The sequence below is a fragment of the Kogia breviceps genome, chromosome 10, assembly GCF_026419965.1.
Source record: "Kogia breviceps isolate mKogBre1 chromosome 10, mKogBre1 haplotype 1, whole genome shotgun sequence".
Taxonomy (NCBI): domain Eukaryota; kingdom Metazoa; phylum Chordata; class Mammalia; order Artiodactyla; family Physeteridae; genus Kogia; species Kogia breviceps.
Genome location: NC_081319.1, coordinates 85,664,341 through 85,678,861, shown reverse-complemented (window position 1 = coordinate 85,678,861; position 14,521 = coordinate 85,664,341). Strand labels below are relative to the sequence as shown.

Here is a 14,521-nt window from a genome sequence, read left to right as displayed (position 1 = left end):
TTGGCACATATAAAATGAACAGGTAAAACCAGTACACGTCGGTATTTAAATACATAGGTCCTTGTTGAACACATGAATGAATGAACATAGCCAGGATTTCAACCCTGATTTGCTGACGCGGCTCCAGTCAGCTGCCCTGTGCTCTCCCAGAGAGTAGGGTGCCTCTGCCGCCGCACTCTGCATTCGAGGGGCCGATTTCCCTACGTCCTGATTAGAACACGTTCCGGGATTCCTGTTTTCTGGGAGACAAGGAAACAACAAAACCTGGCTCTGTAGTTCTTATATTTTCTTCTGAAATATGCTGGACTGCTGAAAGACTCCTTTTCGGTCTTTTTACCTTCTCTGGGGCTTGGGATTCGTCAGTCAGCGACACACAGCAACGGGTGAAAACGTGGTTGAAAAAAAAGTATCAGCAGAAAACCCGCAAGTGTCCTGACCGGGCCGTTTTGTTTCTAGAGCAGACTGGCGTCTCAGAGTGTACGATTGATTTACGGTGGCTACCACAAACACTGAGAAGGGCCAGGTGGGGAAATCCTCACGAGTGCAGGAGCCAGGACGCCTGGGTCCTGTTGTGGTTCTGTCCCACTCACCGTGTGACCTCGGGCAGGCCACTTCACCAGTTCCATATCCACTCCTTCCCTCTCGCCTCCACAATTCCACCACCACCACCATTCTTCCCCACCCTCCCCAACCCCAGGAGGAAGCTGAACTTGACAACTTCAAATAAACTCAGCATCAATAAACCCCTTTCACTCACTAGGGTTCAACTGCTTTTCTATATTTAGTGCAGACTTTTAGAGAGAAATTTGAAAAGACTCTCATATGCCCAAATGCTGTAGCTCCTTCCTTCCTATGAAATCTCTACTTCGGTTCTTAACTTTGGCAGGAGTGACCCTCTTCTTTCCCTCTCACGTTCCTTTACTGAATTTCATAAACTCACCTTCAACATACAGCATACCCTGAGCCACTTCTTTCCCACTACAGGTTTTGGCCCGTAAGGAGAAGTCCAGGCTCAGTTCCTCCACCTCTCTGCTCTTCTGATGTTAAATATTGATCCTCACAATTGTATTTCTATTGCTGTGTGGCTTCAGGATAACCTGCTCCTCTGCTGATCCAGGTCGGCTTCCTGCAGTTCTTGCTCCCAACTCTCTGATTCCCAGGCACCCTAGGCAGGGCTCCCACATCTAGAGCTTTATCACTTAGTACCCCTGACCTGTGCTCCATGTGCTCCTGAATGACTTTAGGCCCCATATAATATCATATTTGTTTGTTTTGAGTGACCTCCCTAGAGAATTCTCCAACTCTTTGTGAGACCAGAAATGTCACAAAGAGTGCTATCTAGGGGCTAATTTGGGGGAAGTAGGAGGTCCATCAGAGCTTCTAGTCAGTCATAATTGGTGAACATTTCCTTTAATTTTCCAGTTGTTAGAGCTGCATTCTTTGCATTACTTGACTTGTGGCTGCTTCCTCCATCTTCAAAGCCTTCAGTGTAACATCTAGCTTCAGTCCACACATTGCCTTCTTCTTCTTTGCTTCCCTCTTATAAAGACAGTTGTGATTATAGTTAGGGCCCATCCAGATAATCCAGGATAATTTTCCCAAACCAAGACCCTTGATTTATTCGTATCTTCACTCTCCTTTACCAAATAAGGTAACATTTACAGGTTCTAGGGTTTAGGACCTAGATATCTTTGACGGCTGTAATTTGGCTTACACAGTACATATATTTTTGAACCCAGTGATATAACTCCTGGGCATATCTCCCAGATATTTAGGGAAAACTTTACAACGATGCTTCCTGTAAACAGGCACATCATCTAATTTTGTCTTCAATCTAGTCATTAGTCCTCCTCTTTTCTCTTCTCTACTCTTCTCATTCTAAATATTATTAATATGTGAGTTCTCCCACAGAAAAGCCAGAGTATTTGGGCTTGGTGTGATCCCTAGTTTTTATTTTCAATCCTTCATGAACACTATTTTTCCACTCTTATAGCTTTTTCCTCTTTACCTTCTCCTGCCAAAAATCCAAAAGAACAATTTAACCTAAAGTAGGTTTTGGAAATTTCTACTTCCATAGGTAACAAAAACCCTTTTTTTCCCATTGAAAAATTACCTGGATCCTTATTTTCTCTAACAGCAGTGAGCCTGTTATCCAGACCATGTTTCCTGGGAAAAAGTATTTAAAGAACATTTTTCTGTAATATGATTGATTTCACAGAGGGGTCATATTTTTCCCTGTGGTTCCCCTTGTATCTTCAGAGATCCTTATGACCAGTAAATAATATACAGTCCCAAAGACATGGGGAATTCCTGAGCTGGGGAAGATGGTGCTTATCAAAGGGATACAACTAGATTACTCCAGGCTGAGAAGTTCCAGTTTAATACCAACAACAACAAGAATAGCCACCAAATAATAAAGGCACACTCTGTTCTAGGTCCCAATGAATTAAAAGTTTTGTACATTTCTTCTTTAAACCTCACAACAATCATTAAATATAGGTATTATCATTTTCAATTTACATGTGAAGAAACTGAGATTTAGAGAGATTAAATAACATATCCAAGCCAGGCACCTGAGACATCTCCAAGGCCATTTCAACCCCCAAATCTGGCAGGTTGCAAGGCTCTGTAAACAAATAGATAATACTGTTTCCCTTTTCTCCCTAGGCCAGTGTTCTCTGTTGCAAAATCCAAATGGTGTTTGCTCCTGAAAAAATGCCTGTCTCACATTAGGTTTCATTGGACTTTCTCATTCAGAAAGCAGAATTGCCCAGCATGACCTCTGGGGAGGGTAAAGGGATCGTGCTAATTTGCTCCTTAGGTCTCCTTTGTGGTTTCTTAAAACCTTTTAAAAACTTTCTGAGGAGATGTTAAAATGAGTATAAATTGAAGAAGAAGAAATATATGCTATAGAGCATTGCTCTGTGCAGAGTATGGACCTGAAATCTGACCCTGTCAGTACTGATCTTGAGGATGTTTGGGCATCTCCAGAGGGAGCTGCAAGTTGGAGGGACAGAGGCAAGACTCCACCATTGGATTTGAGAGTATTTTAGGAGGGGAAATGCCAATAAAACGATCCAGATATCACTTCTCATTGCCTTGTCTGCCTAAGAACAAAATGGAAAAACAAAAACAACAACAACAACCAAAAAAAACAGAAAGAGAAAAAAGAGAACTCCCACTTAAGTGTAGAAACAGTAAATCAGGGGATTCAGGTCACATACGATTCTCTAGTACTCTGAAGATAAAAGCTTACCAAAAACTAGTTCATTTAATTTTCCCACATAAAAAGATTCTTGTTGAACTTTGATAGTGCATCTTGATGTTCTGTATTAGCCACTATACCTCATATCTTAGTGCAGGAAACAATAACGAATTGCTCTTTTCTTTTACTTAAAGGTTAATCATGATACCCTTGGTAAACACTTCACTCTGGAAGGGAAATCTCTTGTGGAGATAAACCTCAGTCAGAAACAGGAAGAGGAACCCCCCAGCGGCTGAAATAACATATCTCTGAACACTGTTCTTGTGTTTGAAAACCTCATATTGAAGTATAACAAACATACAGAAAAAGTACACAAATTATACTTGGCAATCTTTCATACAGTGAACCCATTTGTGTAACCAACACCCAGATGAAGAAACAGAACATTCCCAGTATCCCAGAAGCTCTTCTCCTGTCCTCTTCTAGTCACTACCCACAAGACAGGAACTAACTTAACTTCTTATACCATACATTAGTTTGGGCAGTTTTAAAATTTCATACAAAAGGAATCATACACTCTGTTAGTTTCTTTCACGCAACAAGTTTATGTTTGTGATTTCCGCTCCCTTACCCCTATTTGCTTTGGGTATATCAGAGGAGGTAGGACTGACTCAGTTAAAAAAACAAAAACAAATTCCCCAGCCCAAATTCTCATCCTGATCATCAGCTCCCTCATCCACTTCTGTTGAGCAGAATCCCAGTGTTGGGTGTTTATTTACTGGACATGAGGACAGACTCAGTCTAGGAGAGTGTGAACAAGAGAATGGCTTAGAAAGTAAAAACGACTCAAAAAAATGATGGAGACATTTCAAACAGACATAGGAAGCCAGTTTGAAGGGACTCCCAGTGGCCAAATCTGGGACTATTTGTGCACCAAAGTAGTTAAGTATCATAATCAATTATAAACCATCATCAAACTAGAAATCCATACAAAAGATTGTTTAGTAGCATGCCAAGCACTGACTGTAAATATGGTGGAAGGACTGGAGTTGGAAAATCATTATTCTGTAACAATCATAATAAAGATTTGCTCAGACTATGCATGTTAAATCTTGGGGAAGATTTTGATGAGGAACAGGATACTTGCAGTCTTAAATCACTGTCCTACAAAGTAGGGATCAAAATTAACCTCACCAACGAGTGACAGATAGTCCTTACCTGTCTCCAGGTATGATTCTTTGAGAAACACGCGGCATTATCTATGTAGTAATCCACTGGGGAATGCATAGTCTGAATCTAATCAGGAGAAAACATCAGTCAAAAACCAAAGTGAAAGGCATTCTATTTTAAAAAATAAAAGAAAAAAATACGCTATTATTGAAATGGCACATTAATGTCATGAAAGAAAAAGAAAGGCTGAGGAAATGTCCCAGATTAAAGAAAACTAAAGACATGTCATCTAAATACAATACCTGACACTAGACTAGATCCTGTACTCTAGGGGGTAATTGGTCAAATTGGAATGCACACTGTAGATTAAATACAGCTATTTATTTAATGTTAAATTCACTGAAGTTCATGATCGTACAGTGGTTATGTAGTAAAGTATTTAAGGGTAAGTGAACATGATATACTGCAGCTTACTCTCACATGGGAGAGAGAGGGAGTACATAGGGTAAAATATTAACAATAGCTAAGTCTGGGTAAAAGGTATATGGTTATTTGGGGAAATATTTTTATTTTTTTCAAACTTTTAATAAGTTTGAAATTCAGAGGGAGAAAAAGAGAGACTGCGCTGGACGTGCCCGAGAAATCAATGCATGTGAATTGGGCCCGGGCCAATTCTTTAAAGTATAGGAAGCTTCCCCCCCTCCCAAACCTTCCGAGGTACTAATAATTCTTCATAGCTCCCTGGTTCCCAAGGGATTGGTCGCGGAGAAACAGAAGCCAGTCCTGCCTTGCCTGCTCACCTTTTATCTAAATAACATCCCAGCCCAGCCCAGCCCACCCTCCACTAGCTCCGAAAGGCAAGGGGACTCCAGGGTTTTGCCGGAGGTAAGTGTTGTTAAGTTGGACGATCTGGGCGCCTACGGTCCAGGACATCGTGAGCTCGCTGGGATGTTCCCTGCCATCACCACGAAACACTCAGTGGATTTTTCTGGCTTCCGGAAGTGGAGAGGATTTGAGGGTCTTTGTTCTAAGTGAGTTGGTGCTGGACGCGGGAACTGGAGCTCTTCATGCGAGGACCCGCTTTGACTCCACCTCTGCTCCCTTCCCAACGCCACCTCCTCAGTGGGTACCCCGGCTGCCCAGCTACCGGCTTCGGCATCCTGAAGCCTTACATGTGGAAAGGGCAGGAATGGAGGGAGGCTGGAGAGAGTGAGAGACAACAGATTGTCGAGACAACAGATTGCCTCTTTTCAGCCTCCTTCCTTTGGAGTCTCATTCTGTTGCTTTCTTATGAGGCCGCTGCTCAGTCTGTTTCGCAAATGGAGAATTTTACGCAAATGGAGAATTTTACATTCACGTTTCCTCTGCAATTTACTAAATCTTTTGAGAAGCAAAGAAATAATGACTATAAATCACGAAAGGAATCCGAAGAAAACCGTTTGCAGTTGGGGGTGTAGCTCAGTGGTAGAGCGCGTGCTTAGCATGTACGAGGTCCCGGGTTCAATCCCCGGCACCTCCACCACTTTTGAGAGGACGCGCACTTGTGAGCAAACCACTTTTCCTTTCATCTCTCCCTTAAAACCTGGTGTCTTCTTTCATTCAATTTTCTGCCTACCTGTACTGCCTTTGTAGTACCCAGTTTCTGCCCCAAGAGCGTTGCCACCACCAGAAGTGTCCTAAATCCTACGTGACAAGCGTTTTTGAAAGATAATTGGCCTGATTTATTTGGATGCCAAGTTAAAAACAGAAAAGAAGACAGAAAACAACAGACTCGGTTTCATTCACTTTCTTCTGAATGCTGAAGAGTTCTTAAAGCAAAAACTAAACTGGAGGTGGAATAGCAGAAAAATATCTTATGATTTCTTTCTTATGAGCATCCGACCACCCCATACTTTGTTTTCTTGAATCACCAGATATGGAAGCAGTGGGCTCCAGTCATAACTGCAAGGTTCTATGCACAGAGAAACAATAAAGCACTGTCTGTCATTGTACGTGATGCTTTCCAAGTCTAAACTGAATGATACAGAGTGAATGAAGACTGGCTGCTTCAGTGAATCCAGACCATTGCCGCTTTGCTGAGATAACTTATTGGGAGTGTGAGAGATCAAGCAACTAAATATCTCCTGTTCAAGAAAATTTCAATCAAAATAAATGACATGGGCTCATTTCAGAAATAAATCTGAGTGAACGACCACTTCCACTTTGCCAACACAAACAAGTATCCCACAATACCAATATGTCTTAACCAATCTAAAAACCAAAGCTGATTTGCTGAGGCCCACCTAGTCTGAAATATTGGTTTCATAATATGAGAGGGAAAAAAAAATCTGTTGTCGCTTTTAAACATATTGATTTCTAAGAATTAGTCTTTATTCTGGAAAATAATTCTGAACAATATATATTTTTAGTAAGTTTTTATGATCTGTACCACCTATTTAAGTCACTTTAAGTATATCTGTGGTCACAGAGATTTAATTTCTTCATGACAAGATAAGGATATCCACTATCATTAATATTTTAATGGTATAATGGAGGTACAAATCAAGGAATTTAACATGAAAAAGTAATTAGAGGAGTAGGTAGTGGATAGGAAGGGATAAAGCTCTCTCTATATATCTTGGTACGGTTATATATCTAGAAGCTACTTCTCAGTACAGGTAGGCAGAACAGAAAAGCTACTACAAATGGACAATTTAGTAAAGAACCTAGTTTTAAAATTAATACACACATACACACACACACACACACACACACACACACACACACACGTCTTCCTACATCCAGACTTGGGAGGTTTTTGGTTATTGATTCATTATTTTGAAAGCTGACAAATGAAGGAAAAGAATCAAGTACTTATACTACCTCTCATATGGAATGTATGTCAGGATAAACATACAGTTGATGAGGGAAAAGTTTTTTCTGTAGAAGAATGACAGCTAATACATGCAAGAGGAACGATAAAATAGAGTCAACATTTTGCAACTGATATTGCTATAATTCATCCTGGTCACAGTCATCAGTGGTTGCTATAACCATGAGGTGAAATTGGATGGGGGAGCTCTAGAACAGATGGAGCGGGCTGACATACCTGATCAATTTCTCTCTAAAAGTGAGACTACTACACAACATGTGCCTGTTGACACAGTGAAATAGAACATGCCCGGGACCACCAATGTAACACTTGTATTAAAAAATTAGTGCTTTGTCTAGTCTAATAGATGGAACCATCTGTTTACAGTAAATACTGGGAATATAGGAATATGTTTAATAACATCACAAAAATGCAATCAGTCAAATCCAGAATGTGGGACATTCTCCTGAACAAACTGACCCTCAAGAAAGAAATGGCATGGGGGATAAAGGGAGGTGGAACTGATACAGATTAAATGACATGTAAGGAGAATAATAGACAAATGCAACATATTTGGATCCTGATTCAAACAAAGTAATTGGAAAAAGAAACAATCAAACACATACTGAGGATTTGATTATATTAAGAAGTTTTATTATTTTTTCTGGTTGTGATGTTATTGTGGCAGTGTTAAGAAAGAAAGTTTATAACTATTAGTTATACATGGAAAAATATTTATAGTTGAGATTAATATCTGGAACTTGATTTTTATTCCAGGAGGGGAAAAAAAAGCACAAAAAGAGACAAACAAGAACAACAAAACTATGATAAATGCCAAAGTTGGGTGGTAGGTACATGGGTATTCATTATAGTATGATTTCTACTTTGTTTTAAAATGTCCAAAACAAAAAGCTAAAAATTTAATACTTTATATGTATAATATGCTTTATATTGTATATTAAATGTATTTAAATTTTCATTTTCATCAAAGAATGGCTTCTATTTCTTTTTTGTTTGTTCTTCTTTCTCTAGTTCCTTTAGGTGTAAGGTTAGATTGTTTGAGATTTTTCTTGTTTCTTGAGGTAGGATTGTATTGCTATAAACTTCCCTCTTAGAACAGCTTTTACTACATCCCATAGATTTTCGGATCATCATGTTTTCATTGTCATCTGTCTCTAGGTATTTTTTGATTCCCTCTTTGATTTCTTCAGTGATCTCTTGGTTATTTAGTAACGTATTGTTTAGCCTCCATGTGTTTGTGTTTTTTACGTTTTTTTTCCCTGTAATTGATTTCTAATCTCAAAGTGTTGTGGTCGGAAAAGATGCTTGATATGATTTAAATTTTCTTAAATTTACCGAGGCTTGATTTGTGACCCAAGATGTGATCTATCCCAGAGACTGTTCTGTGTGCTCTTGAGAAGAAAGTATGATCTGCTGCTTTTGGATGGAATGTCCTATAAATATCAGTTAAATCTATCTGGTCTATTGTGTCATTTAAAGCTGTCTGGATGATCTGTCCATTGGTGTAAGTGAGGTGTTAAAGTCCCCCACTATTATTGTGTTACTGTCAATTTCCTCTTTTATAGTTGTTAGCAGTTGCCTTATGTATTAAGGTGCTCCTGTGTTGGGTGCATATATATTTATAATTTTTATATCTTCTTCTTGGATTGATTGCTTGATCATTATGTAATGTCCTTCCTTATCTCTTGTAACATTCTTTATTTTAAAGTCTATTTTATCTGATATGAATATTGCTACTCCAGCTTTCTTTTGATTTCCATTTGCATGCAATAACTTTTTCCATCCACTCACTTTCAGTCTGAATGTGTCCCTAGGTCTGAAGTGGGTCTCTTGTAGACAGCATATATATGGGTCTTGTTTTTGTATCCATTCAGCAAGACTGTGTCTTTTGGTTGGAGCATTTAATCCATTCACGTTTAAGGTAATTATCCGTATGTATGTTCCTATGACCATTTTCTGAATTGTTTTGGGGTGTTTTTTTGGTAGGTCCTTTTCTTCTCTTGTGTTTCCCACTTAGAGAAGTTCCTTTAGCATTTGTTGTAGAGCTGGTTTGGTGGTGCTGAATTCTCTTAGCTTTTGCTTGTCTGTAAAGCTTTTGATTTCTCCATCGAATCTGAAGGAGATCCTTGCCAGGTAGAGTAGTCTTGGTTGTAGGTTCTTCCCTTTCATCACTTTAAGTGTATCATGCCACTCTCTTCTGGCTTGTAGAGTTTCTGCTGAGAAATCAGCTGTTAACCTTATGGGAGTTCCCTTGTATGTTATTTGTCGTTTTTCCCTTGCTGCTTTCAATAATTTTTCTTTGTCTTTAATTTTTGTCAATTTGATTACTATGTGTCTCAGCATGTTTCTCCTTGAGTTTATCCTGTATGGGACTCTCTGCGCTTCCTGGACTTGGGTGGCTATTTCCCATGTTAGGGAAGTTTTTGACTATAATCTCTTCAAATATTTTCTTGGGTACTTTCTCTCTCTCTTCTCCTTCTGGGACCCCTACAATGTGAATGTTGTTGCGTTTAATGTTGTCCCAGAGGTCTCCTAGGCTGTCTTCATTTCTTTTCATTCTTTATTCTGTTCCGCAGCAGTGAATTCCACCATTCTGTCTTCCAGGTTACTTATCCATTTTTCTGCCTCAGTTATTCTTCTGTTGATTCCTTCTAGTGTAGTTTTCATTTCAGTTATTGTATTGTTCATCTCTGTTTGTTTGTTCTTTAATTCTTCTAGGTCTTTGCTAAACATTTCTTGCATCTTCTGGATCTTTGCCTCCATACTTTTTCTGAGGTCCTGGATCATCTTCACTATCATTATTCTGAATTCTTTTTCTGGAAGGTTGCCTATCTCCACTTCATTTAGTTGTTTTTCTGGGGTTTTATCTTGTTCCTTCATCTGGTACATAGCTCTCTGCCTTTTCATCTGTCTGTCTTTGTGTGAATGTGGTTTTTGTTCCACAGGCTGCACGATTGTAGTTCTTGCTTCTGCTGTCTGCCCTCTGGTGGATGAGGCTATCTAAGAGGCTTATGCAAGTTTCGTGATGGGAGGGACTGTTGGTGGGTAGAGCTGACTGTTGCTCTGGTGGGCAGAGCTCAGTAAAACTTTAATCCACTTGACTGTTGATGGGTGGGGCTGGGTTCCCTCCCTGTTGGTTGTTTGGCCTGAGGCAACCCAACACTGGAGCCTGCCTGGGCTCCTTGGTGGAGCTAATGGCAGACTCTGGGAGGGCGCACGCCAAGGAGTACTTCCCAGAACTTCTGCTGCCAGTGTCCTTGTACCCACGATGAGTCACAGCCACCGCCCCCTCTTCAGGAGACCCTCCAACACTAGCAGGCAGCTCTGGTTCAGTCTCCCCTGTGGTCACTGCTCCTTCCCCTGGGTTCTGATGCGCACACTACTTTGTGTGTGCCCTCCAAGAGTGGAGTCTCTGTTTCCCCCAGTTCTGTTGAAGTCAAATCCCAGTAGCCTTCAAAGTCTGATTCTCTAGGAATTCCTCTTCCCGTTGCCGGACCCCCAGGTTGGGAAGCCTGACGTGGGGCTCAGATCCTTCACTCCAGTGGGTGGACTTCTGTGGTATATAAGTGTTTTCCAGTCTGTGAGTCACCCACCCAGCAGTTATGGGATTTGATTTTACTGTGATTGCGCCCCTCCTACCGTCTCATTGTAGTTTCTCCTTTGTCTTTGGTTGTGGAGTATCTTATTTGGTGAGTTCCAGTGTCTTCCTGTCGACGATTTTCCAGTAGTTAGTTGTGATTCTGGTGTTCTTGCAAGAGGAATTGAGAGCACTTCCTTCTACTGTGCCATCTTGGCTCCAATCTCGCAATCCTTCCTTTCTTGAGCAAGGATTAAATTAGCCTTTTAAGATTGAACAATCGTGATTTATTTAACATTTTGAATATGGAAGCTAAAAATAAGTATTGTGAGGTTATGAGGTTTGGAAACAGAAGCTGGTCTTTCAATAAAATAAAATTACAGTTTAAGTTATTGAACTTACCATAGGGAAGGTCTACTTAAGACACACAAAGAAACCACTACATAAATAAAAATATTGGTTCACTTGCCTCGGTCAAATTTAATATGACCTTTTGACAAAGTGATAAACCAGGATAGACCATTTATATTTATATAAGTTACATATGATGAAAATTGTTATTAAAAGAAATAAGAAGCTTCTACAAATCAATTTCCAAAGGAAACCAATTAAAAATAAATAAAATAGTTTATTTTTTCTTATCTAATCAACAATTTAGATGAAGGTGGAACTTATGTAAGGCAAGCTTGATTGTTAAATATATTAACATGCAGTGAAATATGTAATTGGGTGTGTGTAGTGTCTGTGTTTCAATCTAAAATGAACTGCAAGTGCCATTTATTTTGACTTAAAATATTTTGGACAAGAGAATTTAATTTCTTGTCCCAAAGCTCTCCTGTTAGCCATTAGGCACTTATTTTGAATTCAATTTGATAAATTATAGTACCATTTATAGCTTTATACTTCAAGTTAGAAAGAAAGAATGGAAGGATGGAAGGAAGGAAGGGAGAGAGGAAGGAATTTCATGTTGTGTTATTGCCAAAACAAAATTTAAAAAAATTTAAAGGATGTTACAGGGACAATTAGCAAAGTCTGAATAAGGCCTGTATATTAGATAACAGTGCGATATCAATGTTAATTTCTGATTTTCGTACTGTGGTTATATTAGAGAATACTATTATTAGGAAACATACACTGAAGTAGGTAGAGGTAAAGGATCATCATGTCTGCAATTTACTCTCAATGATTTATATATATACATATATAATAAATTAAATGAGGTAAAATATTCATATTTGGGAAATTTGAATGATGATAAATAGGAATTCTTTGTCCTGTTCTTGCAACTTTTCTGTAAAAATAAAATTACTTTAAAAGTAATAGTTAAAAGAAAAAGATAAGAATAAAATATGTTAGGATAATCAAATCCCTTAACAAAAGCCCACATTTGGTTAATGGCAGATCCAGGAAATGCATAGATACTTTATCACCTAAAACGCAATGCTCCTTTCTCTTCTGTGTATGGTCAGTCACTTTATTGCCAGCCTTTTCTCTGCATTCATATATAGACAGATTTTGTTTTTTACAATAACAATATGGTCCATTGAATGAATAGTGCTTTCTTTAGAGGGAAGAAAACATCTCTGAATTGAACTGAGAGCCACTTCACTTTTTAATCTATGCCCCAGTGCAGAATCTTAGGAGTTTTCTGTTGAGCTTGCGCTGTAAGGAGACCAACTCAGTTCTTTGCTGAGTATGAGGAGACTACAAAGCTCCATTAAGCCTCCTTACATAACCTCACTTGGGGTTCAAATATCCTTAGAAGAGTTGACCTCCAATTTCTCTTATTTTGGTGGTTAAGAACTTCCAATAAGAAACAGAATGGAGAGTTAAAATTTCCAAAGAGCACTCCCTGTTAGCACAAATACCTTCTCACTAAAACATTGGTGAATTCATCATCATTAGATACAGAGAGAAAGGATAGCATTATGAATTATTGATCTAAAATTAAGGAAAAGGAATGGATGCATTTACTTTATTTCTGTCAAAGTTTTACTCTAAAAATATCTTGGAAAAAAAGTCACTGTCAGCAATCCTTCCCCTGGAGTTGCAGAAATAGGTTCTTTCTCATTAGGGGGGATTTTCTCCCTAAAACTTGATGCCAGTTCCCTTTTATTATTTTTTACACTTATGTTTTCTGCACTTCTGGTTAAGTTGCTTAAAATCTACTCTTTTTCATTTTAAATCTGTCTTCCAAAAAGAAAACAATATGCTCTGCCTCTCTTTCCTACATAATTCTTCCCCTTTATTGCAACTCAAGTGTCTCCCTCTGTGACTTCCCAGATTAAACAGAATTTCTCATTTATGTTCTCCTAAATCTCGGTCATTCTTTTTTGTAGCATTTATCATAGTCATGATATTATATTTCTGTCTGTGATTATGTAATTGATTTCTATCTCCTCCTTCCTTCCCACTAAGCTCTTAACTCCTTCGAGGTGGAGACCAGACCTGTTCAGCTCACCTTTCCACATGCTGAATGAGTAGGCATAAAATACATAATTTTTGGAATGAGGAGATGAATGAATGTTTCATAGCTATCAGCTAAAATAGATAAAGGTAGATCTTCTGCTGCTTGGGGCCAGCTCTAAGAGTTGTTTGTCTGCACAGATTTTCTTTCAGAACTCATTTCAGTGATCTCACATCCAGAAATATAACTTCTTGAAACTGATATGCTGGCCCAGAGTCATGACACTGACGACCAGATGTTTGCCTCTAATGGCCCAATTTTAGCCAGCCTAGGAGAGGGAATAATAGTCCCATAAAAATCAACATCAAGAAGTAAAATATGCCCCTATAACTGCTATGTTTCCTTAATACCCATTTGTGATTTACTTTATTGGTTTATGAAAGTCAATGATTTTTTTTTCAGTGGTTCATGGACCCCTAAGAGCTTAAGGGGATCAGTGAACACCTTCAAAGAATATTAAAAATTTATCCATATGTCTGTTGGAGCATTTTTTGGTGGTGGCCATTGGCAAGTTTTCATCAGATAATCTAATGAGTTTATGTGCCATACAATTTTAAGAACTATTATTTTAAACCATACTGGATACTGTTTGATTTTATAAATAAGATTATTTGACATTTTAAACCATGACTTTGAACTGGAAAATATTATGTTTAGACCCTAATTTGGTCATTTATTTCCTAGCTGTGATTTGGGCAAGTTACTTCATTTCTCTCCAGTTCTCAGTTTTCTCATCTCTAAAATATGCATAATAATGCTTACTTTTGTGAGTGTTTTTAGGGATTTAAAGGTATGTTTAGGAAAGACAAAAATGCGACATAGTAAGTGTTCAATAAATTGCACCATTTTTCATCTATGTATAACTTAAGATTGCTTGGAGTTTGAGAAACCAGCAGAATACATTTTTAAATGCTTTGAATAAAAAGTTTTCCAATTTTATTCTGGAAATCTCTATTCATAATTGATCTTGAACACCTGAGTAGTTAAATTCCAGTCCAGTATAACCATGTGATAGACCATCAGTAGCCTGAGGGTCATTGAGAATGCAGGTAGAAGAGGTTAAAAAAACCCTCCAACCAGTGGATTTGATACTGTGATTAAAGAAGACATCAGACAAACGACTTCCAGTGGATTTGATGCTGTGATTAAAGAAGATATCAGACAAACGACTTCCAGTGGATTTGATACTGTGATTAAAGTCTTGTAAGAGGGAAAACTGACACCATCACA

At 38.6% G+C, this 14,521-nt stretch overlaps 1 non-coding gene across 1 annotated transcript; it reads left to right on the top strand.

Annotated features, from left to right (window-relative positions):
• The first annotated feature begins 5,822 nt into the window (after positions 1-5,822).
• Positions 5,823-5,894, top strand: TRNAA-AGC (transfer RNA alanine (anticodon AGC)). Its single transcript has one exon. It is a non-coding gene; the product is annotated as a tRNA-Ala (tRNA).
• The last annotated feature ends 8,627 nt before the right edge of the window (positions 5,895-14,521 follow it).